This window comes from Echinops telfairi, unplaced genomic scaffold, assembly GCF_000313985.2.
Source record: "Echinops telfairi isolate 266 unplaced genomic scaffold, ASM31398v2 ScPeMD7_25;HRSCAF=90, whole genome shotgun sequence".
NCBI classification, from domain to species: domain Eukaryota; kingdom Metazoa; phylum Chordata; class Mammalia; order Afrosoricida; family Tenrecidae; genus Echinops; species Echinops telfairi.
Window position 1 is genome coordinate 10,203,481 of NW_022103922.1, and position 17,092 is coordinate 10,220,572.

Here is a 17,092-nt window from a genome sequence, read left to right on the forward strand (position 1 = left end):
ATATGATTCAAAACCGTTGTTCCTTTGGGAGGATACATAGAGCACAGTCATTTCGCACAGGCTTCAAAGTAGCTCTTGATAAATACCTTTAGGGCACACTCTGATTTTGCTGAGGAGCTCATAGCCATGGAACCCGCTCTGCATTTTTGCAAACCTGTTTGCACAGGTTTCTGTGTGCCGTCTTTGGTCAGGTGGGCAGAGGTATTATAAAGGCCTCGTCGGGAGGAAGGGGCCCACAGGCTCCTCACTGCAGTGGCGGTGATTTGCAATGTCCTTCCCGCCTCCACTGTGGGTTTAATGCCAATGGAGAGAAAATGAAAGGTAATTTTCTTTCTTTCTCAAAACAATAACCAATCACGGAACCTAAGACCTTCTGCTCTTCCCATATTACAATGAAATAGCTTTTGAAGTTTAGACAAAAATAGCGACATCTGACAGGCAATATCAAGTCCCAGCCATTGTGCTGCCACGTATCCATGGCTGACTTGTCTCTGTACCTCGCTTGCTCTGACAGTCACAATCACTATATCCACTGATTCTTTTAGGCCACCACCTGCTTGAGGCCGTTCCCAAAGGTGCTTCATAAATCTCACCCACCTGTCACTTCCCCATCATGGACTGGCTAGATCCATTTAGTCTTGTTTGGCAGAAGTTAGCTTTCTGAGATTCGCTTCTTTTACTTTCTGTCCTCGCTAGTTAAAGGAAATGAGATGCCAAGAAAGCCTTTCCTGAAAGATGTGGGAGTCTCGTTGGATCTGTAGAGAATTCTCTCTCAGTGTCCCACACAGCATTTGGGTTGTTGCTGTGGGTACTATTCGCTCGATTTCATGGGGGCTTTGCAACACCCATTGCTCCCTCACATCGATATTGACATCGACTTCACCTTGACAAACCATTTCTCTGTTTAATGTCAGGAAAATGCAGATTAGATTTACCAGTGAGCCATTTCTTGACGTTTTTTATTGTAGCCCATAGATGTTAAGAAACGATTTTAAAGGTTGAGGAGCATGGGTTCACAATTTGAAGAGGGTGGGCAGTGTCATTGAATTATATCTGCAGAAATTGTTGATACAGCACCTCTTTTGAAGGAAGGAAGGAGGAAAGGAGAGAGGGGGGAAATATTCTAAGTCATGTTTAAAAAGTTTTAAGAACATTTGAAGCTATCAATGAACTTTGTCCAAACATATTTTCCCTGCACACAAATAACAGATATCTCAGACACACTTTTTCCATGGTGCTCCTTGATTCAGAACACCAGTTTTGTTTTTGAGTTTAGCTTTCAAGGGATTACCTGGAATCAACTCACAAAGACTCTAATCCAGAGTCAAGTGGATCTTAAACCATTACTATGTTTGCTGATGTAGTGTTTTAGGTGATGCAGGGCACTAGTCGAATGAGAGATTAGCAACTGAAGAGCAAAAACAAGAATAGCAATGAAAACTTTCAAACACTTCTTTATGAAAGAGAAGGGAAGTGTTCCGATGAAATATCTTTAGTGTGTAATTTTGAGCTACTTTAAAGGGTCATATTGCTGATGTTAATGTAGACTGTTAAAATGACTCCTCATTTTGGTAACCAGTTTCGTAGGCTTTGGGCTTGTTTTTCTGGTATTTTAAAAAGAATAAGATTAACAACAGGAAGATATATAGCAGTTGATTATTTTTCACTTTTTAAAAACAGAAACCTACAAGTTTTTAAAAACACTCCCAATTCAGACTCACAGCAACTCTATAGGACAGGATAGAATTGCCCCTATGGGTTTCTGAGACTGTAAATTTTTTTTAAACAGGAAGCTCTAAATTCTCTATGAACCCCCCTGAAACCACAACCCCAAGACTGTAAATCTTTATGGGAGTAGAAAGTGTCATCTTTACTTTAAGAAGCTGCTGGTGACGTCCAACTGCTGGCTTTACAGTTAGCAGCCCAGTGCAGAACCCACTGCACCACCACGATGCAGGTTTGTAGCGAATTTCTAATTTGCATAGAGGAGTTAAAAGCATCTCACTAGAGCAGTGGTTCATAACCTTCCTAATGCTGCGGCCCTTTCATCCAGTTCCTCATGTGGTATTGACCCCCAACCATACAATTATTTTAGTTGCTACTTCATAACTGTCATTTTGCTACTGTGATGAATCATAATGTAAATATCTGATATGTAGGATGTATTTTCATTATTACAAATTGAACATAATTAACACATAGTGATTAATCACAAAACAATATGTAATTATATATTGTGAAAAATTTATGTGTTTTCCGATGGCCTTAGGCAACCCCTGTGAAAGGGTTGGTTGACCCCAAAGGGGTTGTGACTCACAGGTTCAGAACCTCTGTATGATACCATTCAGATTATAGTTTAGATTTTCTTTTGAATTAATGTTTTTGTGTGAGAAATGTTTTAATTAAAATCTGCCTATTGTAGATATTAGATTCACGTGGCCTTACTGAAACCTAGAATTTTTCATGTTGTGGCAGGCAAGCACAAAACCCAACTCACGGCCACCCTATCGAATCTGACTCAAGGTAACCACATATAGGGCTGTTCTTCACCTTCCTTCTTGCTTGGATTCTTTGTCTGCCTCCAGGGGTGGCCCCATCTGGGCCACTAACAGCACCATCCCATGATGCCACCTGCCTGCACCCACTGGCCTTGACCTCCCTGCTTCCCACTGCCCTTGCTTGCGCATCATCAGCCTGCAGCAATGTGGATCTGAAGAGGGTCCTGGCTAGCAGTGACTCCATGGACGTGAGTTGGGTGGAGCTGAGCGTACCTTCTTCATACAAAGTCCTTCCTTCCACGAAGGTGAGTGTCATGGTTTTGTTTCTCTAGACAGACCAGCCTGACCAGACAGACCAGCAAACATTCAGGAGAAACTAACTTTGAAGTCACAACAGGGGCACGTCCCCTCTTGTAGCAGGGAAAGCTGGAGAGTTCACCTTGAAGCTTTCCTTTGTCAAACAGGTTTGGCTTCTGGGGTGACGTAAAGCTTGGCTTCTTGTCCTTTCTCTTTATGTTTTTTCTTCTCCTTTCCCCAGTGTCAGGCTTTTTATATTTCCTTTGATGGATTCAGCCGCTTGGGGCTTTGTTAGTGGAACAGTAACAGCCACACCACAAACCCGTCTTCACTGGCATCTTAACAAAGACACCCAAGCCGAGACGGTGTGACCATGAGATTTCAAACTTAGGGACAGTTATTCTAGAAGGATGGTGATTACTGGAAGTGTTCCTACCACACATGTAAAATCTTCAAACAGGAAAATTGTGATTCTCATCCCTGAAGAATTAGAATAGTGTGTATGTGGGTGAGTTTTCACATGGCCCCTTTCTTAGAGGCGGAAGACCATTTTTTGGAAGCCTGGCTCTTTTTATCCAAAGAAAGTTAAGAATAATTTTAAAACTTTTGTTTTCAATAAAAATATAAGGCACTTATAGAAAATTGTATGAACAATGGATCATAAAAACAAAACAAAACACGTGGGTAACTACGTCCCAGTCCAAGACATAAAAAAATGTCTAATACACAAAATCCTGATCCTCTTTTTCTATTACTACTCTACTCTTTTCACCAAAGGGAAACAGACTGACCTTAATTTCTAACTTTCTAAGTGTAGAGCTGCCAGGTCTTGAACATTATATCAACAGAACCATATTTTACATATTATGGGGCATGTAGCTTATTTCCCTAATGTGAGGTTTGCCAGATTGATTCAAGTTGTAGTTAATCATATATCACCAGAGTACACTGCATCTTATGAATATATTCTATTTCAATTGGACATTGGGTCATTTCCAGTTTAGAACAATGATAATTAACGCTGGGGTAAACATCTTGTAGATATTTCTTGGTACACGTGTTGTACATAATGAGTCATGGAATTGGAGGGTCATATGGTACCCATATGTTCAACTTCATTAGATAATGGCAAACTGTTTCCCAAAGTGGTTACAGCAATTAGTCTTCCTTGTGGTATATGAATGCCCTTGTTGAATTACATCTTTGCCAATATTTTGTGGGGGTATTTGCTTTGGAAGTCTAAGGGAAAAAGGAGACAGGGATAGGAGAATTGGACACACAGAACAAAGGGTCCTGGCCCAAGGTCAAGGTGACCAGGAGGAGAACGATGGTGGTCCTGCAGTAAATGATATGACTGGTAGGTTGCGGCCATGAATGGTCCTGGGCTCTGTGAATTGCTGGTGTCTAATAGAGAGCAAGGTCTTCTGAGGAATGAGGAGAGTGCAAAGCTCCCCAGTAATAGAACCACAATGCAAATAAATAATTCACTATAGATCAAGAAGTGTATGAACCTCCTTTTTACCAGGAAGATACACATCCTAAGCTTTTTAATGAGAAAAAAAACCCTGCTGAAAAGCGTCCCTTCACTTTCTCGCCACATCTCTTCCCACTAATTGAACAGAAGGCACGTGCTCAGAGTTCACAAGCTCCAGGGCTTCCTCCCTGACCCCCCACCCAATCGCTATTAGCTGTGTCAACCGGGTCTTACAGTATATTTATTTGAGTTTATTTTCTGTAATTACCTGGATGCTTATCTTTCCCCTATTAGATCTAGAAATCCAAAGATGGAAACTGTCTTATACTATGCTGTGATTCCTTAGCATTTTTCATAAGCCTATTTAGGGAATGAAACCTAAAATCAAAACGTTGATACATTTAATTAGGTGGGGGGAAGTCTATGATTTTACCCATTATGTTAGTCCTTTGGATTGTTCACAGATTATACATATTTCTCTTCCTTCCAGCTCCATGGTGGGAATGTACTGTTTTGTCCCCTATTTATGAATGTAGCCATATCTTAAGGCTTTAGTAGCTGGGGATCAATTTGCCCTCTCCTGCTCCTGTGATGTTGGAGTCTCCCTGAATAAGGACAACATGAGCATAATTTTCAGCTAACCCAAAATGCGTTTCATCTTGAAGGAGAAACGAACATATGCTGTCTTCAGTCACTAAGATTTTAGAGTCATTGGGAGCCTCAGTGGCATCGTGGGCTATGAACTGAGTTGCTAACTACAAAGCCAGCAGTTCTAATCCATCAGCCTTTCCAAGTGAGAAAGAGGAGGCTGCCTGCCTTGGTAAATATTTAGTCTCGGGAATCCAATGGCCACGTTTTACTCTGTCCTACAGGATTCACATGAGTTGGAATGGACTTGTTGGCAGTGGGTTTGGGTTTTTGAAGCCCTGGTGGTGTAAAAGTTAAGCATTGGTCTGCTAACCGCAATATTGGGGCTTTACACCCCACCCCCCGAGAGACTCTGGGGGAGAAGACATAGCTATCTACTTCCATAAGATTGCCGCCAAGAACATCCTGTGGGGTCATTCTACGCAGTTACGCGTCATCACGAGGAGCTGAAAGTGTCTAGTTGGCACTGAACAAAAACAATTTCACCAAAACCTGAGCTGTCCTGGTTGACTGGAATGAGGTGAGACTTGGGGAATTTCAAAAGAAGATAAAGGTATTTTGCACCTGGCAGGGGTTCCAAGACTTCTTGGAACTTGAAAAACGGCCCTTACCTCTAGCCTCCGGCACTCATGCACTTGCGTGGCCTACTCTCCTGGAGTGTGGAAGACACTTCATGCTTTTATAGCTTTTCTGTCAACTTGCGTGGCTAGGCTGACACCTTGGGAAGGCTCCTCCCCTTTTCTTCTTGCTGGGTCTAGATTCTGCATCTGTCTCCTCAACGTCTAGCTCTTTGAGCTTGAGCTAACAGCCTGCCATAACATCTGCTGATTCTGGGAGCTAACAGCAGCCTGCCATATTGCCTTCTGCCCTCGGGTTCATATGCCTCTGTCTCCATCAGCCTGTGGCTTTCCTGCTTCCAGTTCCATCTTCCTGCTTCCTGGCTCACCATCCCCGGCAGCTTTATGAGTTAGAAAAATCCTATTTAACATCTGACACATGGACTTAGAAAAGACTGGGCTTAATCAGTTTTAGAACTGTGTGAGCCATTTCTTGGATATAAATTACTTTTTAAAAGTACGTATATACACATATTTAATATATATAATATATATATATACACACACACATATAATACACACACACACACAGTTTGTTTCCCTTGAGAACCCAGCCTAACACAGGATGGGATGCCTTTTGGGCAATTAGATTATAGAAAGACAGTGACTTCCTTCTTGCTTGCTGCCTCTCACCTGCTGCACTCTAAACGTTTGTTCTATGGAAACCAACTGTGACAATCGCCCCAGGAGGAGACCCACTTGGTAAGGCACTGATATCTCTGGCTTGCAACGCAGAGACGTGCCGACAGACATATTAATGAACTTGGAAGTGGAACCTGTGCCATTAGAGATTATAATGACCATATTCCTGGTAGACATCACAGCTGCAATTTTCTGAGAACAGAGCCCGAGATGCCCAGCTAACATGCCTGCTTTCTGAATCTCATAAACCAGGTGGTGGTTCACAGCTGCTACATTTTGGGACTATAGATAACTAATCCACTTGATGAATATTTTCCTAGCTAAGTCAACTGCACCGATATTTCAGACACATTTAACATTGTTGCCCGTTGATCACTGTATATGAAAGTCAGAGCAAGGTTTTCACTGTCTGTTTATTGCAGTCCTATAATCTGTCCAGACCTTATCAGTGAATGCATGGATCCCAAGGATATGTAAGAATCACACTCCTACTTTAGTTATGTAAACCGATTCATTAATGAGCAAGGTTTTCCACAGGAAAATAAGATCCAATTAAACATATGATCGTTAAAGTATTTAAGACATTAGGAAGTTGGGATTTTGGGCCCTCTTTCATTTTTGCAGATAACAAAAAAATGTAATTTGCACATTGGAGAGAAATATGGGATTTTATTAGACTATGTTCATATTGCCCCAATAAAAGCCAACTTCTACTTAAATAGCTCCCCTAGTCTAGTACTGCACTGGGAATTTTATCAAAATATGATGAAAGCAGTCTAAAGACAGGATGAGATTAAAGCTTTCAAGTGATTCTGAATCCCCCAAATCCAAAAAACGAGGGCATGACCCCGATACTCTCCCCATAGTTGGTCAATATCCTGAGTCCAACAGTAAATCAAGGCGTTAACAGTAAAATCTATACTACCATGGTTTTAAAAAAAGGAAAATTAAGAACTTGCAAGAAAATAAATGGCGAAGCATTTGGGGAGACAACATAAGCTCAGTTCTCATGAGGGGAAAAAAGCACTCAAGGGCTGCAAAATCTTCCACAGGAACCTACCGACAATAGTCACCCTGGATCCCCGAGAGAGGCACACAGCTCGGACACTCGTGTAAGTGGAGACGCATCGGACAGCTATTAAAAGGTTTCTTCGGAGGTGAGTACAATTGTTTTCATGTTTGAAGTCTGCCCTGTTTCGATTGTGATGAATACTGTGGGAGCAACAATTCATAATTTCCCTTTCTCCTTGTTTGTTATCACAAAAGACTCTGTCTCAGGGGGCTGTGATTAAGATGATGAGACAAAGAAGACAACAAATAGCAGAGTCCCTTTAAATCTGCCTGAAACCAGAGCTGTGCCACTTCATATGAAAGACTCTTCAGAACGCATAATGAAATAATCATCCTTTCTCCGGGACTGATAATGAAATGAAGGCTAGCTGTAGACTTGGGAAAATTAATATGCATTGGTGGGGGGGGGGGCAGGGAAGAAAGAGTCAACTACTGAAAATGCACTGTCAATAAATATCGGAGGCTGCAGAGACGTTGCAAGATAAGCCACAGCATATGTTTCTCCAGGGAGAAAATGGCAATAATTTCTCAGAGAAGAGATGCTGATAAGGCCCCCTCCCCTCCACCATGCAATCATTTTGCATTTTATATTATTTGAAAAGAGCTTGATTATTTTTCTTTGGAAGAAACTAGATTGATTCACATTTACCTGTCAACAGCATGTTCTATTCCTCTGTTTTGCCTGTCGATTTAAAGGCATCTGACCTGACTATGAAATTCCAGAGAGACAAACCTTTAGTTTGATGTAAATAAAGAATAATGAGTGACCAGCTCATGTTTTTTTCCTATTTCTTTTTCCTTTTGTGCCAAATTATATTAAATTAAAACCCTCTGTCTGAGAAATATGGCACCTTGTTAATAATGGATGGAAGTCATGAAAATTGCTTTATTCAAGGTCAGATATAATCTTGAAAGAGTATATCCAGAGAGAAAACTGCCCAAGCAAGTGATAATTATCTATTTTAAGCAGAAATTTTAAAAGGGAAAAGCATAACATATCGTCCCTTCTAGTTTTGTAAACTTGTATGGATGGGTAAATATTGATCCATTAAGAAGGGACAGGCAAAACCAATATGTAAACACAAATAAGAAGTGTTTATTTAGGCAACCAATTTGTGTAGGTATTACCTAACTTATCAAAGGAGGCTGATGGGATGCAGAACTCTAGGGGGACAGTAGTTCTAAAGGATTTGCAGAGTATTTCTAAATATAATACAGTCACTGTCTATTACTGGAGGGTACTAAGCACAGAGAGTTCAATGGGCCCCCAAACCCCTGGGGTCTAATATGGGTTGTGCGGTTAATCACATATATATCTTTAATAAACTGATGAATTTCCTTTGTTTTAGTTTTCACATTCTATTCAACAAAACAACTGAAGAAATGTATCAAGGGCCAATATCCAGCTCTTGAGTACTAAGGCAGTACTTAAGTAGTTCTATATTTGTGAATAGAATCAAGTTGACTCTGAGTCACAACAACTTTATGGGTAATGGGAGAAAGCATTGCCTGGCTCTGTGCCTTCTTCCAGCACCATACCCATTGCTACTGAGTTGATTCTGACTCATAATGATCCTATATAGCATTTCCAAGTCTGTAAACATTTCTGGGAGTAAACACACTCATCTTTTTCTCACAGAGCACCACAAGACCTAACCCACAGAACCACCAGGTTCTTTTCCTGTACTATAAGGCATAGTGTCTAGCATCACAGCAACAAGCAACTGACCACACTGCAAAAACAAATAGATAGTAATTACGGTAGATCATAACATAGTTCATTCATAATATCCATGTTTATGCATATGAAGCAGTAGTTGACAGATCCAATAGCACATTGCATTAGACAAACCTTCCGTACAAAATCTCTTTCAAGTGTTGCAAAGCCTGGATATGACGATGAGCACTAAGGTGTGTCCGACCCAAGCCATTGTGTTTTCCACAGCCTCATATGCATGTGAAAGTGGGATAGAGCCTAAGGAAGACTGAGGAAAAGTTGATGCATTTGGACTGTGGTGTTGGTGAAGAATATTGAGAGTAGCATGAACGGCCCAAAAAGCAAACAGATCTGTCTTGGAGGTGGGCTAGAAGGACTGTTCCTTAGAAGCAAGAATGGAGAGATTTTGTCTCACGTATTTAGGACAGGTTGTCAGGAGAGGCTAGTCCCTGGAGAAGGGCATCATGCTGGGTACAGTGGAGGGGCAGTGAAGGAGAGGATGGCCTCGACAAGATGGATCGGCACAATGGCTGCAACAATAAGTTCAAATATAACAATTATGGGTAATACTTTGTTCTGTTGCAGGTAGGGTCTCTATGAGCCAGATGTGGTTCGAGGGCACGCAACAGCAACCACAAGACCCTGCAGATTGATTTCTTAACGCTGTTGAAAGAACTCACCGGAAAAGTTTGATTTAAGATCCAGGTTTGTAAAATGAACCATTACATTCTGTACGTGGAAGGTAAAACTGGGTTTCTGAGGGAAAAAAGAAGTTTGGGGTTATAGGTGTCAATGCTGTTGATTATTAGCAGAATATCACATTTAGCCTAACCATACACCAACTGGTTATATTCCTAGGTTGACTAGAAGGGTATATTTCTAGGGATTTCTTAAGAAATACACTGGCCTCATTTTAGGGATGTTTCTCAGTGGGATTATGTTAATATAAACTTTGTCATTTTTCATATTTCAAAAATGCCCAATTATTAATTTTTCATATTTGAAAAATGCCCAAAGTTTCTGGAAAACTTCGATTATCTTTTCATTCAATTTTCCCACAAACTTGTCAAAGCTCCCTAGTATATATAGCAGGGGGAAGCCTAAAAAAAAAACCTGGATTGTTTTTTCAAAGCTTTGTATTTAAATTTTTTTCACCAAACAAACATATTACTTTCAAACTACTGTCCATTACACTTAATAACATTTGTGAAATCTGTGATTCCATTCTTGGAAATATCAGTCAAACTCATCTGTGTGAAATACTGCTAGCAGCTTCCTCATTTTTTTCTTAACCTTTTCTATGTCATCAAATTGCTGTCCTTTCATCTGCCTCTGCATTCACAGAAACAAAAGGAGTTGCACAGATTGAGGTCAGGTGAGTAAGGTACATTGGGCAAGAGAGGCATGCTGTTTTGTGTGTGCGAGTGTGCGCGCGAGTGTGTGCTTTCCAAAAAGTGGCGCGCTGTGATGAATGCTTGAGCAGGTGAATTGTAATGGTGGCAAAATGAGTCCACTCTCTGGCATAAATCAGGCCTTTTTTTGGTGGCACACTGTTATTCAATCTTTTGAGAACCTCTAAATAGCCTGATTAGCAGTCTGACCTGGTAGAACAAGCTCCAAATACACCATCCCCCTCACATCAAAACAACAAATGAGCATGGTCTTGATCTTTGATTTCACTTGATGAGCTTTTGGGGGGTAGGTGATGATGGCATCATCCACTGGCTTGCTTGATGTTTGGCTTGGGGGTCCTAAGAATAGCACCATGTTTCATCACCAGTAATGACATGGGAAAAAAGTCTAGGCTACTTCAGAGCTGTTCTTTCAAAGTATGGCATGTTTCAGCCCAGGTTTTTTTCCCTGGTCAGTCGGAATCTGAGGCAAACATTTTGCAATAATCTTTCTCATTCCCAAATCTTCCATCAAAATTTGCTGAACTAAGCTGCAAGATAGTCCAGAGAACTCCCCCATCTCTTCAATGGTCTGTCATCAGTCTTTGAGCATGAATGCACAAATTGTGTTGACATTTTCATCCATTCAGGAAGTTGATGGATATCCAGAATGACATTTGTCATCAATGGACATTTCACCTTTTTTGAAATGAGAAAATCGCTCGAACACTTGAGTTTTTTCCATAGCGCTGTCCTTGTAAGCTGTGCTCAACATCACAACAGTTTCTGCAGCATTGTTCCCGAACAAGAAACAGAATTTAATGGCCACATGCTTTTCTCATAAATCAGCCATCAAAAAAGATGAGGCTCCAGTGAAACTACTTCTACTAAAAAAATCAGTGTAATCAGAAAGAACCTTCCTGGGCAACGCCACTGGGTGCACTAAGTCAGAGTGAGTTACTAGATGCTCGCTTAGTGGGAAAAAGGCGTATTATGAAAGATCCACCCAGCAGAGCTTCTTCCATTCTTTTTTTGGGTGGTGGTGGGAATAGCCCCTTGTGTGTGTGTGTGTGTGTGTGTGTGTGTGCAGATATATATATATATATATAAATTAAACTGTCCCATAGCATAATGGGTTATGCACTAGTCTCCTAAACGAAAGGCCAGAAGTCCTAACTAGAAGCCTCTCCTCAGGAGGAAAATGAGGCTTTCTATTCTGTGAATCTGTAAAGATCTGTAAAGATGTATAGTGCCAACCCCGCCCTGGGGCAGTTCTACTCTGTCTCATATGGCTGTTACGAGTCAGAATCAACTTGGTGACAGTAAGTTTGGAATTTATAGCACTTTCAAAGCTATGCCCTTTCTGAAGCAGGTCAATGTGGTTGTTTTAACGGACATCCTTTGGACTAGTAGTTGAAGCTTAAACGTTTGTGTCACTCAAGGTTTAGACTTATTTCAAAAGCAATTGGTAGTATATTTCTACAGGCTTAAGAAAGTTCATGGCACAATTAAAAGGTAGTGCAATTTTCCCACAAACTTTTTGATGAGCCTTTGTATCAATAAACAAGTAAGCAAATACATATTTCCCCTAAACGCACTGTGAGCAAGTTGATTCTGACACAATAATTCTATATCAATACATAAGGTTTCTAAAACTGTCAATCTTTACTGCAGCAGATAGGCTCAATGTTCTCCTGAAGGGTGGCTACTGAGTGTGAGCTGTCAAGTCAGCAGGGGGCAGTTCAATGGTTACTAGACAGTGCCAAAACACTCTTTGACACACACACACCTACATTTACATTTATATGTGTTCATACATAGATTAGTCTTTGACTCATCCCAGAGCTTGGAACCCTTTGTCTGACGAGCATTCACTGCTTTCCAACAGCTATAGTATCAGAGTGCTTTTTAGCAAGAAAAAAGAAGAATTTTCTTCAGTCATCAACATTATTCACATGCAAAAAATTCCACACATAAAGAAAGTTAAAAAATACATAAGGACTGTAAATTATTCACATAACTATGGGACTGAAACAATTATAAGTTATCAAGGGTGAGAGAGAAGAACTATCTAAGAAGTAGTGCTAGAAATAACACTACGAATAGGTCAATGATTAATTTCAAATATATTCAATAAACACGGGCATTTAGGAAATATCAGAAAATTATTCTCAATCTTTTTAACCTCCCTTCCTTCACCTACATTATTTTGGAAAATTATAAAAAGAAACCCATTTAAGGCTGGGTAAAAAATTATATCAAACAGCTATGTCCTCTGTCATATAAGAACTTAGAGTCTGTTCATCTTTCTAACCAACCACCAGGTTGCAACTTGTAAGCAATTCAGAAATGAATAATTTCATATCTCTGCCTTTCTGGGCCTTATGTTGTCGTGGTTATGGTTAAGGGCCATCAAGTTCGTTCCCCCGCGTGGTGATATTCGGAACATCGTCATTGCCGGGTCCTGAGCCATTCCCTCAGTGGTTAGGGTTCAGCCCCTTGTTGCAGCTGCTGTTTCAGTTCATCTCATCGGGGGTTTCCTTTTTTCAATGACCTACTGTTTTACCAACCATGATGCCTTTTTCCAGGCACTGATCAACATGATAAAGGATAACTAATGGTCCCTTCAGGTAAGTGTTGGGCTGCTGGTGATTCAACCTCACCAGCTGCTAATGTGGAGAAAACGAGGCTATTTGCTGCCATATAAATGTACAGCCAACATTGGAAATCCAATGCAGGGCTGCTAAGAGTTGGGATTGACGTGAAGATGTTGGATATTTTTTTATAACAGTGATAATTAGTAACACTGATGATATGAGCCTCATAGCACAATAAAAGAGCTCATAGGATAGACATTCTGGTGGTATAGTGGTCTTCAGTCTGCCATGTAAGCTGCTCACCTGGAGGCCACTATCAGGAAGCTCTGCGGGAGGAAGAGGGGTTTTCAGCCCTCATGAAGGTGCACAGCCTCAGAAACCACAGGGGGCAGTTCTACCCTGTCCTGTTGGGTGTTTGTTTATCAGCATCAACTAGAGGACAGTGAGTTTTTTGAGGTTTTTTTTTAAGCTTTCTTTTCTAAAGCAATGATTTATCACATTGTTCTAAACTCAGACAGGTTTCAGATTCTAATTCCAAGTCTCCTTTATATAGGTAATGTTATTTTAGCAAATGACTTGACTTCTCTGATCTTTACTGTAGTTGATGTGAATATTAAATTTAATAGAAAGCATCTAGCATAGTTCAGGCATATAGTGGGTGTTCAAGGAATCAATATTAACTATTTAAAATTTGTCTTCTCCTAATAAATGTAAAAGTAACACCTGATATCTAGTTTCCATCTAGCTGGTGGCCCGACCCTCACAGCTAAATCTTAGTATTTTTCTCTGAAACATTATCAAATTCTCAGAACATCATTATCAGACAGAGTCACTCTGAGACTGTCGGGAGTCCAAATAAAAACATGACCACTCCATAATCGTGAAAGCAGAACCACGTCAAAACCCAAACCCAAACCAGACAAACAAAACCAAACCCTGCCTTTCTGGCCAAGATAAACAACTGCTTCTTCTCCAGCCGTTGCAGTCTTAGTCTCACTGTCTTCTTTCCTACTTCAAGACATGCTTTATTAAGGTACTCAAGCAGCGAACCATCCCCATTTCCGGGCAGCTTCCAATCACATCCAAAGCTCTGGTTCCTTACCCTTTGTCTAATATCACTCAACACAAACCCAATCCTAGAATAAATCCTAACACCCTCTTACCGAGGGGCCCCATAGTTCTTCCGGGTGTATTTTGCTCACTCATCCATCAGATAAGGAACAGGGAATTGCATACCTTCAAGATTCCGGATACAGGACAGGGCCAATCTAGGAACAAAACTTGGGGAGCACCAATCTAAGGGAAGGGGCTAGATTCAAGTAGGTGTTATGCGGGGAAGGAACAGAGAACGTTGACTCTTATTTTCTAACTCTGTACAAGTGAGTAAATGCATGCAGTTTAAGTTTGCTTCTATTCTTAGCTATGGGTCTGATTTTACTTTTGTGATTGAGTTTAGCGATACATTTTTTTTCTACCTAGCCTTGTAAGTTTGTATTTCTTTCATCTGTTATTTTATTTTACTTCTTTGTTAAAACTTGACATTAGGAACTAGGTGAGGCGTTCCGAGAAGAAGATTGGTTTTCCATGTATATCAATGCATCTACATGCAAAAGAGCTAGGTTGAACATAAAACGCTGAACGAAACCCACTGCCATGGAGTCAGTTTTCATGGATAGGGAACCCCTGGGTTCCTGAGACTGCACAGCTTTAGGGGAGCCCATAGCCTCATCTTTCGCCCATGGAAGAGTTGGTGTGTTTAAACTGGTGGACTTAACAGTTAGCTGCCCAAAGCCTAAGCCCCCTTGTCACTGGGGCTCCAAGTCTGAAAATACACATCAATAAAATGAAAATCGAAAACAATAAAATAAAATAAAATGAAAATGTAATGGGTAACTAATTACTCTTTTCAAAGCTTCTGAAAATTAGCCCTTATGTAGAGTGCTTTTGTAGCTCAATGACAAGTAGGCTTAAATTAGAATGTCTCCCTTTAACTAGTCTTTCTTTGAGTCATTTGCTAAACAATGAGTCAAATTTGCTAAACAATGAACCTAAGTCTTTTAGGATAGACACATATGCTGGTGGAGACACCTTCTGTCCACCCATCTCCCCCAAAGTTTTCTCTTGTTATCAATAAAGGCTGTCTTAGAAATTTTAGATAATTACTTCTTCTTGAATATATTTAGAGACTCAATTTGGAATGTTTGAGATTTTCTGTTTCAAAAGATTGGAGTGACTGTGGGAAATGGGCCCAAATCATTTTAACTTGGTCTCAAATTCCCACGCGCTCTGAACTGAAAAACGAGCTGCACAGCTACCCGATGGTGACCTACTGGCTGTAAGGTGTCCACAGTCAATGCCTTAGGTGAGTGGAAAAAGTGTGATTCTTCTCTGGACAGAGGAGTGGCAGACAGACAGAACTTTTAAATTGGTTCCTAACTGCATTCCATTTTACGTTGGCTTTGCATCTAAGGTCAAGCCTCCAGCTTCAGTTTCATCAAAGCTTGGGTATTTTTCAGAGAATTTCTCAGCAGCCTTGGAAGAAGGCGATAACTTCTGATTAATTATTTATATTGCACTGAAGGTATGTGGGCAACAGGTCAAGTGCTATCCAGAAGACACGGATTGAAAGACGGTTCAGATCTGAAGGGCTCCTCTAATAATGAGTGCACAAAAAGACACAATGCCACCTCTCGAGGTAAGAACAGCAAAGTGCAGGGGGTCAACAGTTGTTGTAACTAGGAACACACACACACATATACACACCTATATAATTCTACATATATGAGGATGTAAACACAAGCATATACAGATATACACCACACACACACACACACACACACACACACACTGATTATTTAACGGGGGCTACCTGTACTGAATGAATTTGTGCTGGGGTAAGTATTCATTTTAGAAAACATGGAAGACTTTAAACACATTTCCTTGCTCAGAGTCTTGGTGTAAAGTTCTATTTGACAAAGCTCCGTGAGTGGTGAGTGACCTTCAGTGAAACCAGCGATGCAATCGCCATCCTATAAACCAGAGGCACACACCTGGTTTCTTAGCAGACAACTTGTGGTCTGTAAAATACTTTGTTTCTTTTTCAGAAAACATTATCATGAGAGAGAAGGGCAGGAGACTAGAACCAAATACAAATGGGAAGAACTAACAAGGGGATTGCATATTAAAAAAAAAGACCCAGACTAAAGTAAACAGTCCATTTTAAAGGGGTGACTATAAAGGGGTTGGATGGCATTTCTGGGTCGAGTGAAGAGCAACGGGGTAGGAGGCTTGTGGCCAAGAATCAGAGAAAACCTGAGAAGGAACCATGCAATCTTGCAACGAATGTCTTTAACTTTTCCTTCTCAGTGAATCCAGTTTCACCATGATCCATTGAGTATGTAGCATCATGCTCTAGATCCACAATGACGACTCCAGGGAAAATCCTTTCTTCTCTTTATCTGGATCAAAGGCAAACTAATCTCTGAGGCGGAAAACAGCTTCCTCAAACACTTGCTGCGTCCATATCCAAACAAGGAAGGGAACAGGTTGATACTGTATGCATATAATGAGCCAGTAGACAGGGTAAAGGACACACACTTGCACGCTAACTGTAAGATGGGAGGGTCTAGTCTACCCAGAGGTAGCTCAGAAGAAAAACCTGGTGATCTCCCTTGGAACACTCAGCCCTTTAATAACCATTGGAATACACTTTACCTTTAGCGGAGTTGGCTCACAAGGAATCAGAATGGACTAGCTTAATTGGCTTCGTCTGATTAAATCCTTACAAGATCTTTATTTTACTGATGAGGAAACCAAAACCTGGGGTGTGATTTACCTCTGGTTGCACAAGTCCAACCAGGATTGTCAGGTGGTAGACTCCATGACAAAAATACAATTATTAAATTACTTGTCAAGACAAAAATTGTTGTGAAAAATTTCCCTAGTTGGCAGAGAAGCCTGCACTAAATGGTTTATTTAAAAGATACGAAGAAACACCATGGGAAACCATCAATGCTTTTGCAGTGAATAAAATACCGGGGGCAAGTATTTAGCTCCAAACTGTAAAATCCTGCAGAAAAGGAAGTTATTAAAGCCTACCCAAAATCATCATTGATCACGTTTACCCATGCGGTTTCCTCT

General features: G+C 40.6%; 1 protein-coding gene across 31 annotated transcripts in view; it reads right to left on the minus strand.

The window, feature by feature from the left end:
* PTPRD (protein tyrosine phosphatase receptor type D) overlaps positions 1-17,092 on the minus strand; it is a 995,611-nt gene that overhangs the window by 858,028 nt on the left and 120,491 nt on the right. For 30 of the 31 annotated variants that reach the window (XM_045289153.1, XM_045289139.1, XM_045289138.1 and 27 more), the window contains exon 2: positions 9,645-9,720. The exons of the other annotated variant lie outside the window; for it this stretch is intronic. The gene's annotated coding sequence lies outside the window, so the exon portion shown is untranslated. The remainder of the gene's footprint in view (positions 1-9,644; positions 9,721-17,092) is intronic. 31 annotated transcript variants of the gene reach the window in all.